At 37.7% G+C, this 22,015-nt stretch overlaps 1 protein-coding gene across 5 annotated transcripts in view; it reads left to right on the top strand.

The window, feature by feature from the left end:
• RIPOR2 (RHO family interacting cell polarization regulator 2) overlaps positions 1-22,015 on the top strand; it is a 96,649-nt gene that overhangs the window by 4,654 nt on the left and 69,980 nt on the right. Inside the window, exon 1 of one of the 5 annotated variants that reach the window (XM_070747390.1) lies at positions 18,706-18,733. The exons of the other annotated variants lie outside the window; for them this stretch is intronic. The gene's annotated coding sequence lies outside the window, so the exon portion shown is untranslated. Of the gene's footprint in view, positions 1-18,705; positions 18,734-22,015 lie in introns of those variants that run through there. 5 annotated transcript variants of the gene reach the window in all.

Below are 22,015 nucleotides of genomic sequence, written 5' to 3'. Positions count from 1 at the left end.
GGTTGACTCAGCCTTCCATCCTTCCGAGGTGGGTAAAATGAGGACCCGGATTGTGGGGGCAATAGCCTAGCTCTGTGAAAAAAGTGCTATTGCTAACATGTTGTAAGCCGCCCTGAGTCTAAGGAGAAGGGCGGCATAAAAATCGAATAAATAAATAAATAATAAATAAATAAATAACATTACTGATGTTCAACCAGTTAAATTTGTTTCTTTACCCTTCAAACAATGCCTATTCAAATTTATTTGTTAAAATGCTAACGTAAAACTTTTTGAAGTTGGAACATTCATATAATTTCTGAATATTATTTGGAGTTCAGTAATGATGGGTCCTCTATGGCAGTGTTTCCCAACCTTGGCAACTTGAAGTTATTTGGACTTCAACTCCCAGAATTCCCCAGCCAGCAAATGCTGGCTGGGGAATTCTGGGAGTTGAAGTCCAAATATTTTCAAGTTGCCAAGGTTGGGAAACACTGCTCTATGGGAAAGAGTGATAGACGACCACTGTCTCTAATTCATACGAGTCCTTTTTTGGATCAACGCAGCCACATTTTGTTTTGCTTCGATGGAACAGTGTACCTCAGAAATGAAATCCCATTGAATTTCAATTAAATTGAAAATGTAATTCCCTCCCCCTTTATTAGATATTATGATTTAATTATTTGAAGTTATCTAGGTACCTCAGGAGCCTGAAGTGTCTTTTTAACCAGGAAATTATATTTGGCTTAATGGCTTTTTCACAGCCATAAAAGATTATGTGTGAAAGAGAACAGTGTCCTAGATGCCTCAGATGTAAAAAATAAGGAGGAAACCTAAGAGTTCAAGACCTTGCAAATTATTATATCTCAGAAGACATGGCGTCTAAATAAGTGTGGATAATAGAAAAACTTTAAAACACTGCAAAATGTTGCAAGCATATTCTGAATGTGAAAAGACAAAGAAGAAATGGGGCCAAGGGAACCACTTAAAACAAACAGAAGCATCAAAAAATTCTGAAAATGGAAAAGTTAAAAATTTCCTTTAAAATATTCTGGATTTGGCTTATCAGATATTAAAAATTTGATACTTAAATTTTCTGTATCTTTTCAACCAAATAAAGTTGTTATTTGGTGTTGCTACCTCCTCAGTTTCAGTGGTTTATAGTTCTTACAAATATTCTACCTTTTTAATTCACAGTTAGCATTTACTAGGACTGTGTAACACTTCAGAATGCATCTGGGTACAAATAAAGCACTTATCTGCAGCTCCTTAAACCATCAAACTTGGCAATTTTAAGACTTGTGGACTTCAACTCCCAGAATTCTCCAGCCAGTATAGCTGGCTAGAGAATTTTGGGAGTTGAAGTCCACAAGTCTTAAAATTGCCAAGTTTGGGCACCCCTGCCTTAAACTAACCATTTCTTTTCCTGGGATTACAGAGTTTCTTTAAAAGGTTACATTTCCACTCTGCCTGCTCTAGTGCAATTTTTGTCTTTTAATCTGAAGCACTCAGCAGCACAGCCCTTATCACTTAAGGAAGGCTGTCTGTTCTTCAAATATCCCATTCCAAATAGTAAATAGTGAAAATGGAAGAATTGTTATGGAACTACTAACCATATGTAACTATGTCTATAAAAAAATATTCTATTGGATGGGGAGAGGGAGATGGAGAATATCTTCAAATATTTTGTATTGTAGTTGGGTATGTCCCCTAAAATATAAGTGCAATGTATTTTACTTTAAATTGCAATGATGTTCCCATATTCAGTTGCATCATTTGGTGCTTCTTCCTTCCTATGTTCTTCCTTTATGCAAGAGGAAGTAAGGAGATGGCAAATTTTTGCAACTAAATTAGTGCCAGGACAAATTCTAGTAAAGTGCTTTTGCAATTAATTCCTCCCGTCTAACCTCCCTCTGAACCATTACATTCTATGTCGTAATAGGAACATTCAGTGCAAATAGAAATCTTGCTATATAGGAACAAATTTCTGAAGATTCATTAGTATTTAATTAGAATTGCATGTTCTTGCATATTCCATTTTCATCACTCAAATCTGTATTTTACAAGTCACTAGAAATTAAAATGGATTTCAAGTAGAACTCTATCTTGCTCCTAACAATATCTGCTTTTTCAATCATCACCAGCACTACACATACACTACACTACACATACACTACACTACACTACACACTACACGGCATGTTTTTAGCTATTGCTAATGAATTCTAAAATACTTGAAACTTTGGATTCTGAGAAAATAATAGTTGTATTGGTGATACAGTATTAGGAAAAAAGTTCAGAAGAAAATACATTAGAGTCTTCTAATCCAACCCCCTGCTTAGACAGGAAGCCCTACACTACTTCAAACAAATGGTTATCCAACATATTAAAAACCTCTAATGTTGGAGTAATCACAACTTCTGGAGGCAAGCTGTTTCACTGATTAATTACTCTCTTGGCCTTATTTACATTTTTCTTATGGAACATGTGATCAACAATTCCTTTCTATATATTTACTGTTCAATAAGAGTCTTATTAATTCTCTTTATCTCACTAAAACACTTAATTCAACACTTATTCATAGTCATATCTCTTCTTGTTTTTTCACACTTGCTTCTTCAATAATCTGTTACTGATACATACAAACTAACATTTCCAGGTCTTACTTCAGTATGACAAAATAGAAGCATATTATTATACAAAATCATTTTTGCTTCCTTCAACAAAAAGACCATTATCTACCAGTTTATCTGCTATAAATATTTTCAAGTCTTATCATCCATATTCTTATTTTCAAGTCTACCAAGATATTTAGATGCATATACAGTATTTGCTGTTTTTTCATGATTTCTATTAAAGTTATCTTTTTTCACTTTATTCCCCTTTAACTCTACTGACTTGGTTATCAATAGTTTTTGGGGTTCATACATATTGTTTCATCATGCAATCTGTTAATTTCTTGGAAGAGCCAAATAGGCAATAGGCACCAATAGACATAGAGAGATAAACCACATTTATGCATCATTCAAGAGGCAATAAAAGCTAAGAAGGAAACAAGGACAAGGAAAGAATGCATCCTCTCCAGCAGCCAGATAAGACAAATCTTTAGAAATGAATGAATTTAACAATGTATTTAATATACTGTACTGCTAAAAAAAATAAAGGCAACACTAACAACAGAATATAACTCCAAGTAAATCAAACTTCTATGAAATCAAACTGTCCACTTAGGAAGCAACACTGATTGACAATCAATTTCAGCACATTCAACTTTGTACAGAACAAAGTATTCAGTGATAATATTTCATTCATTTAGATCTAGGATGTGTTATTTGAGTGTTTCCTTTATTTTTTTGAGAAGTGTATACAATACAGCCTATTTTACTTTTTTAATTTTTTCCATTAAAAGCTCTGGATTTATATAAATATAAATATCTTAAGTTGTACATTTATAGTTATGCCTTTATATTATGCCACATACATTATAACCCAACAACTAAAATAGCTTTCATAGTTAGATTTTATTTTGCCACATAACAGTTCTTATTGCAGAGACTTAATTAATGCAGCTGAAATGACAAAAAGTGTTTCTCATCTTTGCTTTTCTTTGTGAGCAAAATAATTGCATTTTGGAAATGACTTGTACCTTAATTACAGAATAGGAACAATTGATAAAACTTCACACTGTGTGTTCATAAAAATCGCAGGGTATTATCCGATCTGTCAGATTTTATGGTACTTGAAGGACTGCAAAGAATTGCAAAACCTGTTCATTAGGCATGACATTGGAATGAATGCACACACACACCAGGAGGATATTTCATATCTTCTTCAACTGTCTGCAAATCTGTTTCCTGTCTCCGATCCCTATTTATGCATCCACACTAGTATTTCCAGACATATATTGGTAAAAAAGTCACTTCGTACATACCAGCTTAGCCAGAGAAAATGCTGTGGCTTTACTTTATATAGCTTAGACAGATCACAGGGAAGCTATTATTTCACTAAGCATTTTTCATCATCTCCATTTAAGAATATTGTCTTTGGTGGTTACATTATACATCTTGCTTTAGTTATCCAGGTCTGACAATCTTCCCATTTGTCTTCTAATAATAACACCAGCCTTATAAAGTAAGTTTACGTTTTTGCAGATTCAGTTAGTGTGTTTTGTTTAAGCAAGACTCCAGTTTTGCCAGTGGCAAAATTAGCAGTGCTCTATTAGCCTTGTTTCTAGTTATGTGTTGACATTTTTGTTTGTATTTTTATATTTTTTTAAAAATATATATACTTTATTAATTTATACAAAAAGGAATAAAACAGGGGGAAAGGGGGATGGGAGTACAGAAAAAGAAAAGTGGGAGGGGAGTGGGATAAACAGTATTGTTATATCACAGCTTATATATATTATTGTATATACATTTCGGGTATTTGTCCATATGTAAATATTTCGTATTCAGAATTCTTAATTAAATATCTTATAGCTGCAATATTTGATAATCCAACAGTAATGTGGGAAGAGAAAGGATAGAAGGGGAGAAAAGGGAGAGAAAAAAAAAGAGAGAAAAGCGAAACAAGAGAGAGATAGCAAATGAGAGGTAGTACCTGCAAGCAAGAAGGCGTTTGGGTTGTGGCGACTTAGATGGATTATATTTATTGTTTTTGTTAGTAGAATTTAATCATAGATTGTAGTACAGTAATACCTCATGATACGAACTTAATTGGTGCAAGGAGGAGGTTCGTAAGACGAAAGGTTCGTAAGACGAAACATTGTTTCCCATAGGAAACAATGTAAAGTCAATTAATCCGTGCAACCAAAAAAACCCCCGCAAAAAAACGGCTTTCGGCGAATGTTGGGAAGCCGCGTGGCTTTTTTAAAAGGTGACAGCCGGCCTGGGGGGCTTCCCAGCACCCCCCCGAACCCGGGTTCGGGGTTCGGGGGGTGCTGGCAAGCCCCCCAGGCCGGCTGCGACCTTTTAAAAGAGCCGCGCCGCTTCGCAGCTGTCTCCTGAAGCCGAACGCGGAAGTTCGGCTTTAGCGTTCGGCTTCAGGAGACAGATGGGAAGCGGCGTGGCTCTTTTAAAAGGTCGCAGCCGGCCTGGGGGGCTTGCCAGCACCCCCCCCGAACCCCGAACCCGGAAGTTCGGCAAAGGTTCAGGGTTCAGGGGGGTGCTGGGAAGCCCCCCAGGCCGGCTGCGACCTTTTAAAACAGCCGCGCCGCTTTGCAGCTGTCTCCTGAAGCCGAACGCTAAAGCCGAACCTGGGTTCGGGAGGCTTCTGGGAAGCCCCGCCGCCCGGCTGTTACCTTTTAAAACAGCCGCGCAGCTTCCCAGCAGTCTCCGAACGCCGGTTCGTAACTCGAAAAAAGTTCAGAAGAAGAGGCAAAATTTTTCTGAACCCCGGGTTCGTATCACGAGTTGTTCGTAAGACGAGGGGTTCGTATCTTGAGGTACCACTGTATTAGTAGATTTCTAATAGTTATCAAATGGATTGAACTCAGACAGGGATTGAGTTATTTTTAATCCGATTTTTGGTTATACATATCATTATTTTGGTTCATATTAAACAATTTTGGTTATTTTTCGCTTTGTCATCTTTAGAGTTGGATAGCCATCTGAACCATTTCTCCCAGGCCTTGTAGAACTCTGAATCATTTTTGTTCTGAATTTCCATTGTTAATTTTGTTAGTTCGGCACATTCCATAATTTTAGTAATGATGGTTAGATTTGTCGGAATGCCTCCGTTTTTCCAATATTGTGCATATGTTAGTCTGGCGGCCATTAGTATTTGGATGGTGAGGTATCTGTCTTCTTTACTTAATTTCTGTCTAAAAATGCCCAGGAGAAATAGCTCTGGTTTAATTATAATCTTTGTCAATATGACTTGGTCCATTATTCTTTTAATTTGTGTCCAAAATTTTTGGGCGTATGTACAGGTCCACCACTATATTTTGTTTTGTATATTCCTGCAGATGACTAACAAAGACATGTAGAATACCCCAAGAAACTACCTGCACATATAAGTATAAAATTTAAAAGAAACAAATTAACACCCCCAAATGTTATAGGGCACAAATTCCACTTTCCAGTCAAAGACCACTTTTCTCTTCTGCAATATAGAACTGATAGAACTTCAAAACCTTCCCTGAAGCCTAGGAGGAATTAAGCTGACTCGATCCCTACTGGCAGAAAGTCCCAAAGAATAGAGACAGCCATTACGAATGCCCACCTCCAAGTTGACACTGACATGAGCATAATTCCCCAAGGGAATTGTACCTGTTTGATCTAGTTTAGGGGTCTCCAACCTGGGCAACTTTAAGATTTGTGGACTTTAATTCCCAGAATTCTTCAGTCAGCAAAGCTGGCTGAGAAACTCTGGGAGTTGAAGACAACAAGTCTTAAAGTTGCTAAGGTTGGAAACCCCTGATCTAGTTGGATTTATTTATTAATTCGGTTTTTATGCCACCCTTCTCCTTAGACTCAGAGCAGCTTACAACATGTTAGCAATAGCACTTTTTAACAGAGCCAGCATATTGCCCCCACAATCCGGGTCCTCATTTTACCCACCTCGGAAGGATGGAAGACTGAGCCAGTGATGAGATTTGAACCACTGACCTACAGATCTAGTCAGCTTCAGTGGCCTGCAGTACAGCACTCTACCTGCTGCACCACCCTGGCTCTATCTATTTAGATATAGAAAAAAGTGGGTCTTCAGATAACCATGTCTGGAGTTAGGTAAGACCTTAAGGAGTCTTCAGAGAGGGGCGGCATACAAATCTAATAAATTGAATTGAATTGAATCTAGCACCTTGAATTGCACTTGGCAATTGAGTAATAACCAGTGCAGCTCTCAAAGCACTCGGGTTACCCAGTCACCCAATTATATTGAGGTACATCTATCATTGTCCAACCCATGGCATTCTGCACCAGCTGTTTCATTCAAATGGGTTTTTTGAAAATACATAGAGCATATTGCAGCAATCCAGTTGGGAAGTGACTAGAACGGGAATAACTATGAGCAGCCTCTCCTAATGGAAAAAGTTACAATTGGCACACAGAATGTAAACGTGTGTGAACCCTTTTAGCCATAGCTTCCATGTACTTCCACAACAGGTGCTGTGATTTAGAAGTCCCCAATAGCAGATAATGTCTAAACAGGGGAGCCCAGCCCTATTCAGAATCAGGGATGGAATTTTCCTGGAATCATTCTGGTCACAAATCCAAAGCCTCTCCATTTGGAAGAGATGCTATCAAAGCCCATTCTTTAAATAAACAGCAAAAGCAGGATTAGAACGATGATTTTGGAAAGATATAGATGGACAAATTTGATTTGAAATAATATTTTGAAAGTAATTGTGAGAATCTTTCCCATAGGAAAATTATTATTATTATTATTTATTTATTCGATTTGTATGCCGCCCCTCTCTGGAGACTCGGGGCGGCTCACAGCAATAATAAGAACAATATACTGTAACAATCCAATAACTAAAAAATTAAATAATTAAAAAACTAAAAAACCCTTATTTAAAATAAAACATACACTCAAACATACCATGCATAAAATATATAGGCCGGGGGAGATGTCTCAATTCCCCCATGCCTGACGGCAAAGGTGGATCTTAAGAGGTTTACGAAAGGCAAGGAGGGTGGGTGCAATCCTAATCTCCGGGGGGAGCTGGCTCCAAAGGGTTGGGGCCACCACAGAGAAGGCTCTTCCCCTGGGTCCCGCCAGATGACATTGTTTAGTTGACGGGACCCGGAGAAGGCCAACTCTGTGGGACCTAACTGGTCGCTGGGATTCGTGCGGCAGAAGGCGGTCCCGGAGATATTCTGGTCTGGTGACATGAAGGGCTTTATAGGTCATAACCAACACTTTGAATTGTGACCGGAAACTGATCGGCAACCAATGCAGACTGCGGAGTGTTGGTGTAATATGGGCATACTTAGGGAAGCCCATGATTGCTCTCGCAGCTGCATTCTGCTACTATTTCAATATTATTATTTTTTAAAATATATATAGGTTGCAGGTTGGCTACTAGATGAAACCAGAAGGAATTAAAGACTTCTATTAAATGAGAAGAATATTTAAATTTGACTAGCTAATAACAGGACAGAAAAGAATAAAATATGGTCTTTTGCTAACTTGGACAGAACAACAATACTTTAAAGATTTGTTTAAACATAAGAGATTGTGGAAAGAAGATATTGTTAGTTTTACTTTAGGAGAATTTCGTAAGTCGCTAAAATGGTTATTACTTCTTGTCATAAAAAGGAAATTATTTCTTTAAATATTTTTCCTTTCCATTTTTTCTTTCTCTTCTGCATTTTCTAATTTTTATTCATTTATTTTACAATTTGTATCAGTTATTGTAAATGTAATGCTTAATAAAATTATTATTAAAAACTAATTCATCATAGTACATGAGCAAAGAAAAAAAAAATAATTGATTCAGAACCATAAAGTGGATGATGCTACTTCATATTATATAATCTGGTTTTCACCCCTTTTTTGAATGTTATGTATTCTTCATTAAGGATTTTTAAAGTCAATTTCTTTATTATAGGATTCTGAGTCCATTTCAGAATGCTGGTTTTGACGTATAAAGCTCTTTATGGCTTTACTTCAGGAAATGTTAGCGACCATCACCTCCTGTTGGATTCTACCTTTCTGGATTTGTTTCCAGGGAGGAGATGCTTAGGATCCACTCAATCATTCAAATCATCGCAATTTTTCTCTGGTGAACTCTTTGTGGCAGAACACCTTGTCCTTGGTCATTCTCCTTGGCCATTGGTCATTGAAGGTTCTTTCTTGGCCTTTTAAAGAGCCATCATCAAAACGATTTGATATGATTGAGTTTTTGGGAGTGATTTTGGATTCGTAGGATTTTTTTTTTCTTTTAGATTTTTATAGCTAAATCAGGCTGCCGTTGATATTTTTTATTACACTTTTGTATTTTGACACAACTATTTGTAAGATATTGGAAGTGATGGGTTGTAATGTCTATTTTAAGATTCTTATAAACTGTACAGAGTCTTGTGAACTGGGCTTATAAAGATATGAAAGTAAATAAATATCTACAAACTTTTTCCAAATTATGTCTGCGGAGAGGGGTGGCATACAAATCTAAATAATAATAATAATAATAATAATAGTAGTAATAATAGTAATAAAAATAATGTTTCAGAAGACTAATAATTTCCAGACAAAGTTTCCAGATGACAAAATGGAACTTTGCACTATTAAAGGAATTATACATTTGAAAAGCAACAGATTGAAGTAGCTACCTGTAATATTATTTATTCTGCTTTGAATATGTGATTTAGATACACATGGTCCTGACTTATAATTTCATTCATGCTGAGACAAACGTAACATATCCCTCCAAAATTGCCTTGTACATTTATATTTGAACACAGGAAAATAGGGAAAACAAAACCTAAGAATATACTGTACTGTATTTATAAATAGATCTCATGAGTATGGTTACATAGATCATCTTTGGACATCTCTCATTTTTTAATTTTAAAACCTAACTGGTTTTCAGAAACCATTCATATGCATTGATTATACTAGTACAGATCTCTCCTCCCTCTTCCTCTTCCTCCCTCCCGCCCTCCTCTTTCTCACACACAGAATGCCCAAAGAATTTTCTTGCTTGCTCTGGTTGCTAAGCGTTAGAAGAAATGGGAATGTGCCGTTCTGTGAAGCCCTCTTGTGAGTTCTTTCCTTCTGCCATAAAAAAAGGAGGGGGAAGGGAGAAAGAGCACTACAAATGACTGCCATCATCAATGCATTATTTACAAGGTTACAGAGCTGGAAAACCAGTGCCTGGGGAGCATAGAAAAATAAGGTTGCCTTTTCAATCAGAAGGATCGTGTTTTTATCAACTGCAAGTCCATGTTCCTGTATTTTAAAATATTACCTTATTCTAGATTATGCCCGGTAATATAAATGATTTTAAAGAATACAGTATAGCATTTGGGTAGTGAGCTTGTCAGGTGTATGGCCAAGATAGATGTGCAAGGAGAAGTTGTGGTTTCCATAATGGCCTGGCTCACTAAGCCATAAATCAGTAGAGCTAAATCAGTGTTTCCCAAACTTGGCAACTTGAAGGTATTTGGACTTCAATGCCCAGAATTCTCCAGCCAGCGAATGCTGGCTGGGGAATTCTGGGAGTTGAAGTCCAGATATCTTTAAGTTGCCAAGGTTAGGAAACACTGAGCTAAATAACATACTGAATGATAGAATTTTCTAATGGCATTTAATACAGCAAAATTAAATTTAAAGCAACCCCGTCCCCTCCTTTTAAAAAAAATCCAGGTTCGCTCTGGCAATCTTGCTTTCTTTCAACTGCTTTAGAGTGAACTTCCTTCTTGTATTTGTTCTTTCATTGACATTTCTTATGGAATAGGAAATTACTCTTCAGTAGAAGCTACAGAAGAACAGTGGAGTGTGTGGGGCAGACAGAATTGACAAGATGGCAGATGGAGCCTTGCAACGGCAGCCTTGCCCTACATTTTCATTAAAAAAAACAGAGAATAGATCACAAGACTCCATCCACCATCTTGCCTCATGTTTTGTCTCATGTCCTTGGGGAATGCTGCTGGCCACATGATCTTAGTAGCTCTGCACGACATGCTTTTATATGGGTTGTTATAAGTACAAGCCTTCTGCAATATTGAAGAGATAATGCGAAACAACTTTCTTCAAACGCACAAACAATAAAACCTTCATTTACTGGATTACTTTGCAGAAAGGATATCTGTTGCATTTCTCCATGTTCATTAAATGGTATGCAGTTGGCATGCTTTGTATCATTTGTGTCATAGGGTAATTATCATTTTTATGCCATCTCCAAGTGGCAACACTGGGAATGACAGAAAGAAACAAAAGACTGCTCTGCATTTGGTACTGAAAGTCTACCCAGAAACAGCTTGTAAGTCATACATTGGATGGCACAAAAATAAGCAAGTATTATCAGTACCATTATAGAATTTATCTCAGAATAATGCACTTTATGAAAAGTTTATGCACATTGAAGAATGTGTATGTATAAGATAAGGCAGTCAAATAGCAAATTAAAAATGGGATCTATTTTCTTGTCAGCCAAAATTCTGTTGTCGTTTTCCACCAACAATGTCCAACACCAAATCAATAATGTACCATCACACACACACACAGTTTGGGATAACTGCTATATCACTGCTTGTGTTGGAAATTGAACTTGGTGGCTTTCTGTGGCATCCCCTTTGGCACTGTGTAAAAAATAAACTCCAGGCTCCAGAGAGGTATGGCGGACTTGCATTACCTAAATATTTGCAGAGGAAACAAGAATGTTAGAGTGATCAAATGAAGGGATAAAGAAAAGATCTTCTCCCCATACAGTAGCTAGTTAAGTCTCTGACAAACAGCTGTTTCACTGATCCTTGAACTCTCAGCACAGATGATGCTGGAGTCAGACTGTGCAACAGCCTCACATACACACACACATTCTTTCTTCTCTGTACTGTAACTTTACCAGGGAAACCAAACCTGATGCTTCTGCTGGCAGTGGAGTGAGTCAGAGGAGCTACTGATTGAGCACAAGCTGGTGGCTGCTGCTTTCTCTCTCTCTCTCTCTCTCTCTCTCTCTCTCTCTCTCTCTCTCTCTCTTCCCCTCCCCATCCTCCTTCCACTGTACGGTAGTCTTTCCCCCCCCCCCTGTAAATGAGGAACACTCAGCCACGATTAGCTGCACAGGAGAGACAGCAGTGCAAGCTAGGCTAGTCTTCTGTTTCTTTATGACAGTCAAACCTAGAAGAGAAAATTTGGGTTTGCAAGCCTTTGTTTTCAACCACCATACTATGAGTGTGGATCAGTACATTTAGGTGAGTGACGTTTCCCCCTTTGTTTAATTTTTCTCTGACACGTGGGCTATTTCTCGTTCCTTTTAAATATTGTTGTGCTAAGTGTTGTCATGATATTTTGTGTCAAAATTGTTTCCGCATGTTTTGGCACAGTGTTCATCTTTGTGATGTTCAGTCGTGAATTGCTGTTAATAAAACATTCACCTGTGAAAATATTGTGATTATTGAAGAATGTTCCAATGGCATTTCACATTAACAGCACTGTGTTTTGCAGATTGAGAAGTCGTTCAGTTAATTGCAAGACAATTGAAAAGGTTGCCTATCAAATGCAGCATAATTGTAATTCTCTCTAGTGTTTGAATAGCATCATGTTTGTGTATAACAGCTGTTTAAAACATTTATAATCTAATTAGTCAGTGATGTGGAAAGACATAATGAATATAGCAAAGTTACTTTTTCAAATTAAATGCTAGGTAGTCTATCTCTATCCTTGTGCCTGAAAAGGCAAGTGTACCAACCACATAGAGGAAAATTCATTTCATGGGTATTAATTGAAATAATATTTTCAGTTTTGATTTTATTTTTTCCAATATCAAAATGAGTAACTGCATTTATAAAACCAGTTGATGTTTTAGCCTGCAATGTACCTTGTTTTAAAAGAGGAAATCTTAACTGAATAAATTTTCTGTGACTTTAGAACTAATGTGATTGACAGATCCTATTTTTTTATTTTCTGAAATTTGTAGAATAGACATATAAGATCCTGTTGTTATTAACATAACACACATACAATGGGAAATAATGTAAAGTAATCCATGGCGGTGATACAATTTTTTAGCACAATTTGCCAAAATAATTTCCAAGTCAAGCTCCCATTTTCAAGAAAATACCATAATTAATTAATTATGCTTTACTTGATCATTGAAAAAGCTGTTTCTATGCATTGTGCTTTCTCTGCAAGTGGAATGCTTTTTTTAAAGAACAGTATTTGAATTATGTATCCTTCAATGGAGCTTCACTAATTTGTTTTAGGTTTTCTTATGTTCTGGCCCTGCAAATTTAAGATATGACTAAAATCCTTTCATACACTCACACCAATTTCTAACATAAAATCATAAAGGTGTGTGAGTATTATCATTCTTCTACTCTGACAAAATGCCTTTGCTGACTTTGAAGAAATATTGTGACCTTATTGTACTGTACTGTATTGTCCAATGTCTGTCTATCATTCCACTTTCCACCATTTTTTCATAACATGTATTTTGAAGCACTTTGTATTATTTAATTGCTTCTAGTTTATTTATTTATAGGTTGTGTGCATGTGCTTGTGTTTAAGGAAATAGACAGGACCATTGTAAACATGGCTATTTGCGTTTGACCACTGTCAACTGGAGTTCAGAAGCAGATTTTCTAAGGAAACAAAGCAGAGATGTTTCAGTGAGGATGGTTCTCCAAAGTTCCAGGAAGATAGCTTCAATGCTAACTTTCTTTTTCCTTTCCTCCTCTGCTATTGCCATACTTTGAATACACACATTTCTTTGTAACTTTTTAAGTACATGGAGAGAGGTGTGGTTGCTGCTATATTTGGTAAGGTAATTTAGAAGAGAATATATTGGCTATCTATCCCCACCTAGTAAAGTTAATGGCAAATTATATCAATATGTTCTTCTCTAGCCACAATTCGACAATTAAATATAAACCATCAAGCAGTATAAGAGATAGAACATTTCTTTGGGTTGCTGAAAGGCATCACATTATGAAGAAAATGTATATTTCTTCCTTTTAAAATAATTATATACATAGTATAACATGAGACACTTAACTCTAGTACATTATTTTTTCTTAGCCTCTTCCCACCTTATGCATTATATATATTTTGGGGGACACAACTGACTTTTTCAGGGAGAGAATGTTGGAATCTCTTGTCCGAACACATTGGAAAGAGACTTGGTTGAGGGAGATTAATTAACAAAGGTACCCAACTAAAAGTACATCACTGGGCAGATTTATAATTTTGATAGAATGTTTTGGGTGCCCTTAGATATTGGCTACAAGACCTAAGTTCATACAATTCTAGCAAAAATCAAAGAAACCTTATTAAGGATTAGTGTAATTTATGAACCCAGCCAATGGTTGGGTTAATAATACATGGAACTTTATCACTATAGTTAATAAAATCCAGTGGCTAAATAAAAGCAAAGAAATGTGTTGTGTGAGCCAGTCAATTTTATTACGCTGTTTGGTTAAAATATAGGTGGCAGGTTTGTCTTAGATTTATTCAGGTAATAATGCTGCCAAAATGAGCAATAGTATCAAAGTTGAATCAGTGTTCTGGTATAAATTACCCTTCAGTTATATAATTGTCATAGAGGTAGGAACTGCTCAGTACATTAAATTGTTGGTTGGCTTCGTTGTTTGGTACATCATCTGAACTCAGTTAGAGCCTTAGTGAACCCAAGCATTTAATTAATACATTATATATTAATTATTATGTATTAATTGTGTGAACACAATTAGAGAGCCATTTTGATCTAGTTGTTAAGGGACCCAGCTAGAAACCAGGAGACTGTGAATTCTAGTCTTGCCTAAAATATGAAAGGCAGCTGGATTTCTTTGGGCCAGTTACTCTCTCTCAGTTCATGTCAGGCTTGGGCAATAAATTGGCTGGTCAATTTCGTGTTGCAATCAAACGGATCAAAACTTATTTGATCCAAGAAAAAGGCAGACCCTGAACTTGCAGGGAGACAGTAGGAAGTAAAAAAATGTGAACAGTATCACTGAAGCTTACTAATCATGCTTTATACTTTTATGTGGTTGTGGTTTTAGTAATTTGTTCTAATATGTAATTATTCAGATGCTTCAATTTGAGCATTTCTGTTCTTCAAGTTGTCCATGGGGTCGTGATGGGTTGGACATGAATTCGCGATTAACAACAAGTTCTTCAATAAAACTAAGAAGCGCCTTAATGTTCCTCATAAAAAGTATTACTGCTAAAAGTAAGTTTAAATTAAACATAAAAATAAACATGAAATAAACATAAAATATCATGTTGTACCTACATAAATTTGAAACTTTTTTGTTGAAATGATTTCACTTTTTTTCTCCATGAAGGAATAAATATTCTGAATGATATTTGAGAAACATGGACTTGATGCCAATAGATTATCATATTACAGCAAGATGAATGGAAGAACTAATATTATGCCTGTGCATTACATTGTTAACTATTGTATTAAGTTTTCAAAACAAGCAGTTTTTAGGAGGTAAAGTAGTATAATTGACTGGTGTAAAGGATTACCTGTACCTGAGAAGTTGTGTGGATTGAAATTTAAAAAAAGATGTTTTACTTGCCTTTTCTTTCAAAATGATGAATAAAAAAATTAATTTTAATAATTACTTTCAAATGTAAGGAAGTTATGGCTTGTTCTCATTTGCCTGACTAAGCCATTCTGTTCTTGTATTCATAAGCGTTCAATGAATAAAGAACTAAAGCTGACAGGAGACAACAAAGGAACCGAATGTTGTAACGCTTTCCAAGGTACTGTCACATATGTAGTAGCAAAGGCAGGGCATTCCTTAAAGTTGATTGGGAGACTGCTTTTATTAGACAATCCTCTTAATGAACAGTAAGGCATCCTGAGTACATAGTACTTTAAAAATGCCAAGGAGCTAGAGATATTTTGGCTACATTCGCTCTGCTTCATTACTTAACAGATTATCCAGCAGAAAGCAATCACAACAAAAAACAGAATTTTCCTTTTGTAATTTAAGCCCTTTAAAAACGCATGTTGTTATAGGCTACGTTTTTTTAGGTACAGAAGTCATGGGAGAGGGGGTGTATTTGATGGAATGCAGTAAAAGACTGTTCCTTACTTTCTTAATTAGGGGAGACATTCAGCCCAAAGTGTGGAAGTAATTAATTAGCTGAGTTATCAGTGGGGAAAAAGGTCGTCCATATTTCTCTATGCCCCTGATTTTTCCAATACAGGTAGTCCTTGACCTAACAATAGTTCATTTCGTGACTGTTTGAAGTTACAATGGCAGTACTGTAAAAAGTATTTGTCCTTTTTTCTTTGATCAAAACAATCAAATAAACATGTAAATATTAAGTTAAAACCAGCAGCCCAGAAGAAGTATTTAGTTGGTTTGCACTGGTTTGCATGAACCGTTGACAGAAATTTGACCAAGGTCATTGAACTGGTAGTGATGGCTGGCTGGCCACTGCTTGCTCGCCCCGCCTGCCATATTCATTGCCGCCATGTTCTTCACAGATGCACATCCCATTGCCTTGCAAGTCAAATGGGATGTGCATGTACAAACAACATGTTGATGGCACAGCAGTAGCTTTTTCTGCACCTCTGGTACTTTTCGTCTGCCTACAGCCAGCTGCCACTGCTGGTGGAAAGAGAGATGGAAGCTGGCAGGGCCACTGAAAACTCCAGTCAGCTTGCCTTCTGGACTCTGGACCAGCCGCTGCAGATGGTAAAAATCCTGAACGGCAGTGAGGGAGGAAGCAGGGCTAGGGCTGGGGCCACTAAAGGAGGGGAAATGGGAGCAACTGGTGAAGGGAGGGCGGAGGTAGATAGTTGGAAATTCCAAAAATGTTCCTACCTTTTTCTGTGACCGTGACTAGGTGGGGAAGTCATGTGACTGAGTGGTGTGAGTGAAATCAAGTTGGCCATGCCCACTCAGTCACATGCCCCAACTTAGCTCTAGCCACTGAACCAGTATTGGTAGGGGTGTGTGGCATGCTGGTTTAATTGCTGTAAGGAGGTTGGTTGGATGTGTTTTAACAGTTGATGGGGTAACACCTTGTGTAGTTGATGCCATAGTTCCCTCTAAGCTGAGCAGTGAGCAATCGCTCACTTAAAAATCATCATCAACTCAGAGTTTTCCAAACCTGCCCAGATGCCGAGAGGGAAAGAGTGAGAGGGAAGGAGAGAGAGAGGAAGAGAGAGAAACAGATAGAAAAAAGAGAGGAAGGAAAAGAGAAAGAAAAAGAATGGGAGTAAGGAAGAGAGAAAGGAAATCAAAATCTAGTTTGAAACTAGCTCAACTATTTAAGTGGCATTTTGATATTGATAGAGTTGCCCTATTATGAGCTCACTGTTATAGACACACAGTACAGTATTTTATTTTTAAATTCTCTGAGGCAAAACAAGGTGGGTTTTTTATTTGTTTGTTTGTTTGTTTGTTTATTTATTTATTTATTTATTTATTTATTTATTATTTCTGTGCCGCCCAGTCCCAAAGGGACTGCCGCTCAGACACTATACTTTTCTGCCCACCCCACAAAAAAATTAGAGGGAACACTGGTTGATGCAGTTGATGTTTGCAGATTGGGGTGACATCCTGAGTAGTTGCTGCAGTTGTTGTTTGCAGATTAGTGGGCTGTTTTGTAATGTATGTCTGTGGTATAACATCCCAGGTTTTGGGTTGGCTCCGAGTATTCAGAGCCAACCAACCCGCTTACAGCAAACCAGCACTCCACACACAGCCTCCAATATTTATAGAACGACTGCAGTTCCGACCACGCTTTGTTCGTCAAAAACACCAGCCTGAAGAGGATGAATAGGACCTTGTTGAAGCATCACCAAGATTCTGTCAATCGTACATGGGAAAAGACCCAGATATGCCAAGACCTACATACCTATACCCGTGAAAATCTATGAAAACAAATGTGTGTGTGTAACATATTTTTGTTGATAAGTGAAAAGAAAATAACAGAAAACAAGCATACATACACAGAGAGAGAGAGAAAGAGAGAGAGAGAGTATGTCTAATGTTCATTCCTTTTATTATCTTTTATTTTATCCTTTTATTGGTGGTAGCATTATTATTATCATTATTATCATTATCACTTTTCTTCTTCTTCCTCTTCCTCTTCTTCTTCTTCTCCTTCTCCTTCTCCTTCTTGTCTGTTTCCTTGCAAATACACAGAGTACTTCTGTACGGGAGATAAATTCCTTGTGTATCTTATCACACTTGACCAAATAAAGTATTCAATTCAATTCAATGACTTTGGCCATCTGAGGCTGGATCCCTGAGCTTCCTGGTGCTTTTGGGTAACTGCTGGCTATGAGCAGTTGCATTTCAGGTTTGGTAAACACCTCTTCAGGGAGGAAGCAGTACCTTTTTGCCCTGGGAGAGAAGGTGGTTGGTAAAACCAACGCCCCATCTCTCAGCCCAACTATGTTGCACACCACCATCCGAACTTTTCTTTTTGTGAAGGTGAAGGAACAACAGCAGGTGCGAAGCAGATATTTCCATGGATTTTATTTCTAGTATAATGAAACAAATGTGCCACATTTTAAAATGATTCTGTCTTTACCAGTTGCTGACAGAAGCACACACTGGGTTTCCCCCCCCCCCTATTTAAATTGTATGTTAATCAGCTTTGTTTTACACATGCAGTGATGCTAAATCTGCTAAATTCACGTGTGCTAACACTTACAGTGCAGTATTCCTCATGAGATTTTCACCCGTTTTCTGCATCACAGTTAATTCTCACCTATTGTTTCCATATTAATTTTTCTTCAGTATCTATGTGAAAGAAATTCTTAAGAGTTAAGAAATGATGTACAGGATTCCAAAATCTAACATAGTAGTAATATTTACCAGATCCAGGGGTGGGCAGCAGGCAGGACGGGGTGGAATGCAGTTCCACTGGCCGAAATGAAGCTGTGTGCCCAGCTCAAGCTGACTATCCCCCCCTCCCATCCTCTTCCTCCTCCTCGGAAATCGGCAGGGAGACCAGCACCGGCAGGAGTTGCAGGGTGCCCATTTCCTCCCTCTATTTTCTCAACAGCTGATCGGCACCCATTCGCCTAGCTACCCAGCCTGAGGCAGGGGGCGACCCAGGAAGGAAAGCGCGGGAAACACGAAGCAAATTATCACCCCAGAGAGCGACACTGGTGAGGTTGTAAGTCGAGGACTTAACAGTTCACTTGAATTATGATGATCGCTCAAGCCACTCCCAACTGGTCACATGACCGGCAAGCCACTCCTACCCAGTCACATGACCATCAAGCCACACCAACAAAATAAGCCACACCCACAGTGTGGCAGTAAAATTTTTGGCTGCCCATTACTGACCAGATCATTTACAATATTAAGGCAAAACAAGTAATAAAAGTGTGTGACATGCATTTGAAGCTGGTACCTCTTGATATTTTGGGTTGTCGCTGTAACAAAGAACTATGATATATGCTATATAGTTTTTAAAAATGAACTTTTAGGATCAAAATATTCCCATGTTTGATCAATATCCTGTTTCTTAATTGACACTAGCATGTTCTTACATAAACAAATGTAGTTGACAAATTCATTGAAATATCCTTTTCCAGCAATAAAAATTATTACTCACTATTTTTGCATGTTTCATAGGGAGCAATTGTCTTCTTGAATGCAAGTTACTACGGTAACCCGCATGCATTCTCTCAGTGCCTGCCAATGCTATATTTCTTCGTTATAATGTTATAGAGAGAAGGTTGATTTGCCTCTAACAAGCTGATTTCTCCTGGTCTTAAGCAACTGGTAGCCTTGAACTAATTCTTAAAAGGAGATATACTGTACATACTGCAGAAATGTACAGAATTGGATGTGTATACTTCATTTTACATGCTGGTCAAAGAGTTGGTGGTTGCATTTTGGATCAGTTGAAATTTTCATACCTACTTTAAAAGCAATCTTATTTTATTATCATGACTTGCCATGAATAAAAATGGCTAATTGTGATTTCTAGAAGTTATATTTAGCACACCAGATTGTTAAAATATTTCCTTTTAAAATGTAATTACGTATACAGTAATGAACAATTGCAAATCAGGATTATCCCTTTGTTAGGAATGTAGTCTTTCAGGAAAGAACAAGTCCTTTAATTGTATAGAATAGAATAGAATAGAATTTTTATTGGCCAAGTGTGATTGGACACACAAGGAATTTGTCTTGGTGCATATGCTCTCAACGTACATAAAATAAAATATACATTTGTCAAGAATCATGTGATACAACACTTAATGATTGTCATAGGGGTCAAATAAGCAATGAAGAAGCAATATTAATAAAAATCTTCGGATATAAGCAACAAGTTACAGTCATACAGTCAACATGGGAGGAAAAGGGTGATAGGAATGATGAGAAAAACTAGTAGAATAGAAGTGCAGATTTAGTAGAAAGTCTGACAGTTTTGAGGGAATTATTTGTTTAGTAGAGTGATGGCGTTCGGGAAAAAACTGTTCTTGTGTCTAGTTGTCTTGGTGTGCAGTACTCTGTAGCGACGTTTTGAGGGTAGGAGTTGAAACAATTTGTGTCCAGGATGCGAGGGGTCAGTAAATATTTTACCCGCCCTCTTTTTGACTCGTGCAGTATACAGGTCCTCAATGGAAGGCAGATTGGCAGCAATTGTTTTTTCTGCAATTCTGATTATCCTCTGAAGTCTGTGTCGGTCCTGTTGGGTTGCAGCTATAAAAGTGAGGACTTTTAAAAATACTTTCATCTAACTTTAATCACCGGTAAATCTTGTGTTCTTCCAGTCAAGTAACTACAATTCAAGATCTCCGCTATTTTTCCAAGTTCAAGATAGAAATTAAAAAGAAAGAGAAATTCCAGACTTTGAGATGATCTTACCAACAGCTTCATTGGCGATATAGAGAAGCTTGGCTTTCAGATTTCATAAGCAATCAGTTTATTTTTTATTTTATTTATTTATTTATTTATTTTGTCCAATACATAATACACATTGAAGAGAAAGATATGTAATAATATAAGTAAAGAAAAGAATAGAAGAAAAGATATAAAAATATAGGTGAACATATTAGAAAGGAAGAAAAGATAAAGGAGATAAGGAGAGACAATTGGACAGGGGACGGAAGGCATACTGGTGCATTTATGCACGCCCCTTACTGACCTCTAAGGAAGCTGGAGAGGTCAATCGTGGATAGTCTAAAGGAAAAATGTTGGGGGTTAGGGGTTGACACTACTGAGTCAGGTAATGAGTTCCACGCTTTGACAACTCGGTTGCTGAAGTCATATTTTTTACAGTCAAGTTTGGAGCGGTTAATATTAAGTTTGAATCTGTTGCGTGCTCTTGTGTTGTTGCAATTGAAGCTGAAGTAGTCATTGACAGGTAGAACGTTGCAGCCAACATTTTTTATTTTCAGATTTATGTACGGGCATTCTCAGTCATCTATACAGTAAGGTTGTGCTGAAGATGTATTGTGTGTACCAGAGATCAGTCACAGTAATTTGGCTAGATTGTTTTTCCTGGCTGGGCTAGCAAACAGGAAAACTAGAAAGAAAGTCGGGCCAATGGCAATCAGATCTCTATCTTTATCCAAAGATGCCAGTCTTATTTTATTAAATACTGTTAAGTCTGTATATAACCAATGTAAAATCTTGTAAAAGAAAAGACCTTGTAAATACTGTTTAAACTATGAATAAACCTTGGCCGCGTCTGATTGGCTAAGACGCACGGCCGTTTCTTTTAGGCGCGAGCCTTAAACGTATAAAAAGGGCTGTTCTGACACTGACAGCTCAGATGCGTTCCTTGCTGAAGTCACTTCGAGAGAGCTGAATAAACGGAACCATCTTGTACTCCTTGTCTGAGTCTCATTTATTTCACTGGCGACGAGAGAACGAAGAATCCACGAGTCAAGCATGAATCACCTCCAGATCGGCCGGGCTCCCGACTACTTCGACCCCGAGAAGTCGTCTTGGGACGCCTACATGGCGAAATTTGAAATCTTCCTAGAAGCGGCAGGAATGGGAGAAGCTGAAGACGACAGGAAGCGGGCGATCTTCTTGAACTATTGCGGGACTGAGATTTTTGACCTCGTCCAAACGCTCACCGACCCGCTTCCAGCTAAATCCGTTCCGTGGGACGACCTCCAAGCAAGACTTGCAAACCACTTCAAACCAACGAAGCCTGCCGTAGTCTACAGACATCAATTTTCCAGGATGACCCAGCGTGAGTCTGAGACAATCAATCAATTCGCCACGAGACTTCGCACGGTACTGTCAAAGTGCAAATTTGACAGCCCAGAAGCTCGCCTCACAGACGCTCTGATCTTTGGGATGAAGAATGCGACGGTCCGAAACAAAATCCTGACAGAGGACGACCCAACGCTTCAGTCAGTCATCAAGCTGGCTCAAACAGCCGAAGTAGCTGACGCGGCCGCCAAAGAACTCAAGGAACA

Source organism: Erythrolamprus reginae, chromosome 3 (assembly GCF_031021105.1).
Source record: "Erythrolamprus reginae isolate rEryReg1 chromosome 3, rEryReg1.hap1, whole genome shotgun sequence".
Taxonomy (NCBI): domain Eukaryota; kingdom Metazoa; phylum Chordata; class Lepidosauria; order Squamata; family Dipsadidae; genus Erythrolamprus; species Erythrolamprus reginae.
Note: the sequence above shows the minus strand (reverse complement) of the source record. Positions and strands in the feature narration are given on the sequence as shown.